We start from the raw sequence: 8,779 nt of genomic DNA on the forward strand, positions 1-8,779 counted from the left end.
CAGTGGATCTATGAGTTTCTATTAAGTGAGGTCTAGATTCTCTGGCCTCCTTCATCTTAACTTCAGGCATCGAGTGAGCATAAAGGATAAACAAAGGGCAATTCTCAACAATGTCACAGGCACTAGTGAAAGCAGCAGGTATATTGTGTACAGTAGAAAGACAGTATCAAGAGCAAACAAGCCATTGTTAGCAGCCAGGAAAGCTTTATTCAGTCTCATTGATATGTGTGTGACTGACAAATCCAGGCAATTCCTGTCTTTTAGCTTCCCCAAATCAGCCGCATGCAGCAGGCAAGATGCAGACCAATGAAATAACAGCACTATCCAGTCTACTCAAGTGGTCTCAGAGTGACCCTAGCTTTCCCATCAACACAAACTGGCCTAAGGACCACTTGTTGGTGTTTGCTCATTTCAGACGTGTCTAACTCTCTATGACCTCATTTGGAGGTTTTCTTGGCAGAGATATTAGTTTGCCTTTTACTTCTCCAGCTCATTTTACAGATGAGGAAACTGAGGCAAACAAGGTGAAGTGATTTGCCCAGGGTCACATAGCTAGGAAGTGTCTGAGGCCAGATTCGAAATCAGGAAGATAAGTCTTTCTACTTCAAGTCTGGCACTCTATCCACTGTGCCACCGAGCTCCCCTAAAGATTGCTTAGCAGTTGTATTGCTCAACCTGTTTATGAATAGCACCACTAAACTATGTCCCAAACAAAAGATTTTAGTAACCCAGAAAAAACTTACAGCTTAGTAGTAGTAGTAATACATATTAAGTATTATATTAAGTAGTTGGAATATATATTAATAACATGCCAATACAATAAATATTGTATATTGTTGCATAATATGTTAATAATGCAAGAAATAATATTATACTATTGTATTAATAGTTAATTTATTCGTTTGGGATCCATCCTTTCCCTCCTATTTCGATTAAGACCCAACTCCTGAAAAGATCAGGCAGTTTTAGAAGGGTGTAACAGTAAGGCAATCTCCCAACCCCAGAGCTTCCATCTGGGCAGACTGCTGGAAGCTGATAGGTCAATCCACATTTTCAGCAAGAGACACTAAAGACTTTTAGTCCACCTCTTCATTAAATGTGCACCAATCAGAGTTGAATTTCACTTGTCAGGAGAATGCCCTGTCAGAAGGTACACATTTAACTTATTACACTGCTTCTCTTGGCGTCTCTTACCAAGAGAAACCACTAACTGTCCATTGATTATTAGCTAACCTAATTAATAAATTGATGATTCATTACCCGGAAACTTTGACTCTTGGAATTTTCATTCATCACAATGCATTAATATAGTATAGTGTCAATATAATATGAGCTATAATATAGTATAGTGTTGATATTATACTTAACATGTTTAAATTTAAATTAATAAAAGTATATTTGAATGTTTAATAAATGTATAAGTATAAATATGTATATTATGGTATTAATATTATTTCTGTAGATCCTAAGAAATTTGCATATGATATCTTCTTTAATTCTCATATCAACCCTGTTATGTAGATTGTATTATTAAACTCTAACTCACCTTCTTCTCCCTTACCACCTTCTCTCCTGAACCCAGTAGAACCCAGGAGAACAGTTGTATAGTTATTCTCATTTAGTGGTTTGTGAACTATTTGGGGGTTCACTAGCATGATCCAAGGAAATTGTGATTCAAGGGGCTCATGCTAAAATTTTTCGTGGTTCTTTAAGCAGTAAATACTTGTGCAAATATGTTACCTATACATATGTGTGTGTATATTTGGCTGCTGTGTGATAACAAGCATGTGCATGTATGAAGCACTGTAGGTTTGTTTCTACAGCAGTTCAAACCCTCATGATTCTGGTGATTTTTGTGTTCACCCAATGAGTTCAGTGTTCATATAAGCCATTACATCAAACTCTGACCGCTTCTTACTAAGCACAATTTGGCATCAAATTGTTTCCAAATCACCACAAAGGTTCAATGTCCAAGAGCAAACTGACTCCTGATGGATGCTCTCATTTGCATCCTTTATGTTGCACCAGGCTAGTTTCCTACTTCCCTTCTGCTACCTTGTAACCATACCTTGAAAGCCATGTAATCACATGTGTTATCGCATAATAAAGATATTTAACTTTTTTTTGGTTGGGGTTTTGTTCCCCAAGCAAAAATGTCAGGATGTTTGAAAACTATGATCGCAAAGCATATACCTTACCAACCACCTTGAAACCAGCAAGGACCAACACAAATAGTTTATAGAAACAAACCTTACTATTCCCTCTCATTGAAGAATTATGGTTGTTTTCTAATTTAAACTTATTCTTTACTTATGGATTTTCAAATGAACTGGCAAGCCACACTGGTCAGTTGTGCAGTAGAGTTTCTTTAAGAGTATGGAGAGAAGTGGAGAGAAGAAAATTCTTAAGAAATTCTTTTCTTATGAAGGTTGATTTATATGTAAACTGTTAAAAAAAAAAACAAGGTAGCATATATAATTGAATTTTAAGAAATGTATTATCAAGGCAGCATTTGCTATTAGCCAGCAGAAAAGAAAATATTTTACAACATAACTAGCTATTCTTTCTCATTGATTGGTTAAGTGGAGTGGCTAAATTTTTTTTTAAACAAACGTCCATCTCTCAGAAAAAGAATTTGTAAAATTCTACCATTTTCCACCACATGTTTGCATGAGTAAAGATTTTCACTTTGTTCTTCTTTTAAATTAAAATTTAGAAATTAAATCTATGTAGAACTAGATGGAAGTCTATGTTCATCTGCCATAGGACCAAATATTACAAATGTATTCAAATAAAACAATTCCAACATCATCACTAAGTTTATATATTATTATTGTATGTTAAGCACCTTCCAAGTTGTAACTTACTTCACTGAAAAGTTATTTATATTCAACAAAATTTATAAAAATCAGGGTAAAGTTATATAGATAAAAATAAACATATGATGTCTTGCTGCATTCATTCTTTTAATTCTTATAGAATTTCCCACAATAATAATAATTATTATTTTATAATTAGAGTTTAAGAGTTTTATATTTGGAGTTTTCATAATTGTAAAGAAAATCATTTTTCCATAACAATAATTATAAATGTTTATTTTAATTTGGAGCTGTTGGGGGCAAAAGTTAGCATTGTAGTTATTGTAAGAACTTAATAAAGGTAAAAGAACATAGTGAATAGTATATTAAATTACACCAGGGGGTTCACAACACATTATTTTGTTGTTTAAAGGGCTTCAACAGTGGAATAAAAACATTAGGGAACACTTTGGTAGGATAATGTAACCTCCTTCAAGGCAGAAACCATTATCCATATTTGTCTTTGTATGACTGGTGCCTTCAGGGCCCCATGCCTGCTTTTGCTTCGGTGCTTTGAAGTACCCTTGAGCCAGTAGGGGCAGACATTCCCTCTATGAAACAGATAAAATATGAACTCTTAGGCTATGAATTGTATTGACAGAAGCAGAAATCCCAGATCAAGGAAGGAAGCTAACATTTATTAAGTGCCTACTATGTACATGAATTCACATTACAATTGGAGCATGGGCCAGGCTGACCAGGTAGACACCTTCTTTGCAAAATGGATGGAGGACTGTGGAAGTTTGAAGCTACATCCTATATTAGACTTGGTTGATAGGCTGATTAGTTTTGTTGAACTGTTCCCCCCTTCGTTTTTTTTATTCTTCATTATTAGGAATTGTGGAAGAGAGGGGTAAGTTATACTGCTTTGTGTGACCCAATGTATTGAAGGTGCCCCACTCCTCCCACACTCACTTGATAAAAGTACAGGATGTGGGGGAAGGGTAACAGAGAATATGAGGTGTTAAGGTTTTGCCCCTTTCAGACTTTGAAGGCTCCCTTCAAAATCTGCCAAGGGCACGAAACCTCACATGACTCACATTTAGAGTGACCTATTCTGATACTAAAGGGTGTGAAACTGGGAGTGACCCATTCTTACTTCTTTAAGTTTGTACCTCAGGACTCTTAGGAGGTATAAAGAAGTCCCTTAAAATGTTTGATAGAATGATATGGGGGTTTGCCATTGGTTTAAAGAGGTATCTGCCCTATCTCTCATGGTCTTTAAAAAGCCAGCAAACTCTCCAATGAGTAAGTCTAAGAGTCTTCTCTGGAAGTCATTGGAGAAGAGAGCCAGCCATGGAGGAAGAGCCCATCTCTTGAGAGACTCACCCTGACTTTTCTCTTGTGCCTCCTCCAGCAACGGCATCTGCGTTTACCCAGAAGACACACAGAGAGTTTAGCGCTGGAATTAAGTTGGACTGGAAAGCAACAGGTGCAGGAAGCCCTGCTCAGGGATAAGTCCAGCATAGAATCTGAGTGCAGAAGGTGCTTCCATGGGGGCAGCTATAAGAAAAAAGCAATGGCAGAGGGGTGAATTTTCCTAGACTGGGTTTGTGCTACTTATGCATACAGGGATACTCTCAAGGTCTCTCCTAAGGACTTTGGAATCTATTGTTAGACATAGGAGACATTGGCACAGGACTGCCCAGCATGGTGCCCACATCAAAGAAAGTGCTGTGCTCTGTGAGCAAAGCAGAATACCAGCAGCACAAAAGAAATGTGAGATGTGCCAAGTTAGAGACATCTCCACTGCAAATGTTCACAGGGAGTATTTGTGCCAGCTTCTGAGCTGCAACTGCTTTGACACATTGGACCTTGACCCTGACATTATGATACCACTTTGTTTCTTTTGCAGTATGAAGGAAAACAATAGTTTTTTCTTACACAAAACATAAACTCCTTGAAGGCATGGGCTGTCTTTTATTTTGCATTTGTAACACCAATTCTTACCACAGGGCTTGGGATATAATTGTTGTTGTTTGTCCTTCATTCTCGAAGAGGACCATAACATTGGGGTGATGTCATGACTTGCACTGAATTGAATATTAGTGAGGCAGGGCTGTGCAAGGTCACTAATCTCATTCTCCTTCAGAGCCATCTGGGTCCACTGTCAAGATGCATGTCAGGACAACTGGAGATCGCCCAGGAAGTTTTTAAGGCAATTGGAGTTAAGTGACTTGCCCAGGATCACACAATTAGTGTCTGAGTTGAGATTTGAACTCAGATCCTCTTGACTCCAGGAGCAGTGCTTTATTCACTGTGCCACCTCGCTTCCCCCTGGCACATAGTAAGTTTTTAGTAAATACTTGGTTATTCATTCACTCATTCATTCACCCAGCTAGTAACTGTCAGATCTGAGATGAAAATGCTGAATCCACATTAGTTCAGTGATTTTTTTTTCATAACACTATCCTAGATTTATAATCATATGTTGAGAGGTAGATAGGATCTCAAAGACCAATCATCCTTTTTATAGACAAGGGAATGAAGGTTTAGGGAGATTAAATGATTTGATCATTTTGTTGTTGTTGTTCAGTCATTGCGGTCATGTCAGACTCTTTGTGACCCCATTTAAGGTCTTCATGGCAGAGATACTGGAAATGTTTACCATTTCCTTCTCTAGCCCTTTTTACAGATGAGGAAATTGAGGCAGACACCATTAAGTAACTCTCCCAGGGTCAAGTGTGCGAGGCCAGATTGATCATTTAGTCATAGAGCTAAGATCATGGAGCTACTAAGTGGTGGAGGTGGGATTCAAAATCAAGTTTTTTTATTTCAAACACAGCCACAAGTATGGTCAGTCCCAAATGTTCTAATTCCTTCAGGTTAGGGGCCATGTCACAGGATCATGGATTTCCTGCCAGAAGAGACTCCAAAGTCTGCCCTTTTGCCCTATGAAACCTCTCAGTTTTGTGATCCGTGGAGCCTAGAGAAGACTCAGCAGAGATAGAAAAGCTGTTTTCAAAGAACTGCTAAATGCTAAAGGCTTTTACTCTAAATTATGTCTGCATCTGGAATAAAGGGGTGGAGGGAGAAAGGCACAGTGATGACCTGTCTAAGTGATTATGCTGCTAATGGTTTGTGTTGTATGTAGAAGGCATTTGAACTGCTTGGAAATTTCTTTTCCAAGAGTATTTTGCCAAAAGGCCAGTTGTTTCCAGAAGACTGATATTGGAACACACTTTCCTCTCAGTAGAGAAGTGGCGGCATGCTACAGGTGGGCCACTAGGTGGCACCGTGGATAGACTGATGGGCCTCATCTTGAGTTCAAATCAAGCTTCAGACACTAGCTGTGTGACCCTGGACAAGTCACTTAACCCCCCTGTTTCCTCATCTGTAAAATGAGCTGGAGAAAGAAATGGCAGACCACTCCAGTATGTTTGCCAAGAAAACCTCAAATGGGGTCATGAAGAATGAAACACAACTGAACAACAACAAATACTACAGGTGTGCACAAGTCTATACTTTTTTTTTTTTTAGTGAGGCAATTGGGGTTAAGTGACTTGCCCAGGGTCACACAGCTAGTAAGTGTTAAGTGTCTGAGGCCGGATTTGAACTCAGGTACTCCTGACTCCAGGGCTGGTGCTCTATCCACTGCGCCACCTAGCTGCCCCTATACTTTTTGCTATCTTGGTTTTCCTGACCATCAAACTTAATCCCTTCAATCTAAGGATGAGGCAAATGAGGGCCGAGAAGCTTCAGTGACTCCCAGAGGCCTCACAGGTCATCCAGGTGGGCTATTGTTTAAACCTAGGTCTTCTCATTTCAGCATACCTGGAAATGGAGTCCTCATGCCAAGCCAACAATGGTGAGAAAATCCACTGGAGAGCAAGATGGGGAACTTTAAAAACAGAAGCAATGAAACAACGGAACAAAAATGGTGAGTGACTGGGACCCCGTTCTTTAGAGGCAAATATCCTTAGCAGTCCCATAGTTCAAACTTCACTAAAGTCAAAGTACATTTCACTTATGGGAGGGTTCCAGTAGCAACATCAAGGCAGAGGAAATGAGGTCTGGGCTCTGATGCTATCTCTCATTTAGGAGAATTCAAACAAACTCAGTGTAAACAACCCAAACCAGCTGCTTCTGAGTGGGTTAGGGTTGGTGTAGAGGAGATATCTGATCAAGATGGTAGAAAAAAAACAACAACCAGTGGCCAGCATTTCCTGATGAGACTCTACTCTTCACTTCTCCAGGCCTCTAGCTGCCTTCAAAAGAATTGTAAAGTGGCTCAGCCATTTAAAGGGAACTCTTCAGTCATCACCTAAAATCCTGGAAATATGTGTGCATAGATGGAGAAGGATTAAATGATTAAAATAATATTGCAAGAGAGGCAAAATGTGGCACTCAATGAATAGTATCCAGACTTCACAAAAATGACCCCACTGGTTAAGAGATGAACAAACAGTATTCATTTTTTTTCAATTTTCTTTTTAACATTTTTATTAATAATTTTTGTTTTTATATCTGCTTTATTTCCAAATATGCCCCCATCCCAACCGATTTCAAATGAAGAAATTCAAGCTATCAGTTATCATATAAATTGTTTTCTAATTTATTATTAGTAATGAGAAAAATATAAATTAAAAAAAAACCCATCATCTTTCACTTGACAATCAGCAAATCTACAAATGTTGGGAAAAGTGACAGTCTGTGCTAGAAGAGATGAAGAAAGACAGGTACACTGATGCATTGTTAGTGGATCTGTGAATTGGCCAAACAATTCTGGCAAACAATTTTTATTTTCTTACTTTTTGCAAGGGAAGTCAGGAGAAGCTCTGGTCTTTTGAAATGGGGCAACTTTCATGTTGCTGGACATAAGCTTTGGTCCCTTATCGATCAAGGCACGGTAGGGAGTACCAGAACAAGTAAATGAGTCTCTGTGATCTAGGAGTTTTTAACCTGGGAATTTAAGGGGTGGGGTGGTCTGCAAACTCAGATGGAAAAAAAATGACATCTTTATTTTCCTTAACCTCTAACTGAAATTTAGCATCAGAGGAGAGGAAATGGAGGCATTGAGTCCAAATGGTTTTTCAAGGAGCTCATAAAGAAAGGCAAGGATGGTAGCTTGTGGGAATGATAGGATCAAGTAGATATTTTTCAAGGATGGAGGAGATGGCTATGCTTTTAGGAAGCAAGGAAGGAGAGATAGGGAGAGATTGCAGATAAGAAACAGAGAGTGAATTTTATACAGGGGGCAATCTGCTGCAAAAGTCAAGAAGAGAGGACATCAAGGGTACATGTAGAAGGCAAGGAATCTAGGCAATAAGATGGACTGCCTTTTCCTCAGAGACTGAAGGTAAGGAGGAGATAGTTGAGAAGATGTCTGAATAATTCGAGATGAGAAGGGAGAAGAGGGAGCACTTGGTGAATGGCCTTATTTTTTCTCTCTAGAAGCTTAAGACCAGATCCTCAGCGTCAGAGAGGGCAGGGGGACGGAGTGGCATAGAAGACTGGAGGAGACAAGAAAAGGTTTGAAACCCATGCTAGAGATGAGCAGTAGGACTGGCTTTGTGGTAATAGCTGCATACATTTGGTGAGGACCCAGCCAGCAACCAAGGATGATTCTAGAGGATCAGCAGAGAAGTTGACTAGCCATCTCCTAATAGAAAGATAACAGCCACAAGGTGAAAGATGAAGCTGACATTGGATTATGAGGGAATTTGTTTTGCTTGATTATGCATATTGGTGATAAGGGTTTTGTTTTTCTTCTTTTTTTCAGTGGGGGAGGGGTGGGAAGTTGGAAGGGAAGCAGAATACTTGCTTGGTAATTGAAATGAAGGGCTTGGAAGAGATGGCATTTGAGGCAGTTAGGTGGAGCAGGAGATAAAGGGTTGGCTTCAAATTTTGCCTTACTAGCTGTGTGTCCTTGGGCAAGTCACTAAATCTGATTTCCTCCATTTGCTCAACTGTAAAATGGA

The 8,779-nt window shown here is 39.1% G+C and overlaps 1 long non-coding RNA gene across 1 annotated transcript in view; it reads left to right on the forward strand.

Annotated features, from left to right (window-relative positions):
• LOC122756173 overlaps positions 1–8,543 on the forward strand; it is a 48,660-nt gene extending 40,117 nt beyond the window's left edge. Inside the window, exons 2-3 of the long non-coding RNA XR_006356439.1 lie at positions 6,628–6,738; positions 8,253–8,543. This is a non-coding gene — a long non-coding RNA (uncharacterized LOC122756173). The remainder of the gene's footprint in view (positions 1–6,627; positions 6,739–8,252) is intronic.
• Positions 8,544–8,779: the final 236 nt, after the last annotated feature.

Source organism: Dromiciops gliroides, chromosome 4 (genome assembly GCF_019393635.1).
Source record: "Dromiciops gliroides isolate mDroGli1 chromosome 4, mDroGli1.pri, whole genome shotgun sequence".
Classification (NCBI taxonomy): Eukaryota; Metazoa; Chordata; class Mammalia; order Microbiotheria; family Microbiotheriidae; genus Dromiciops; species Dromiciops gliroides.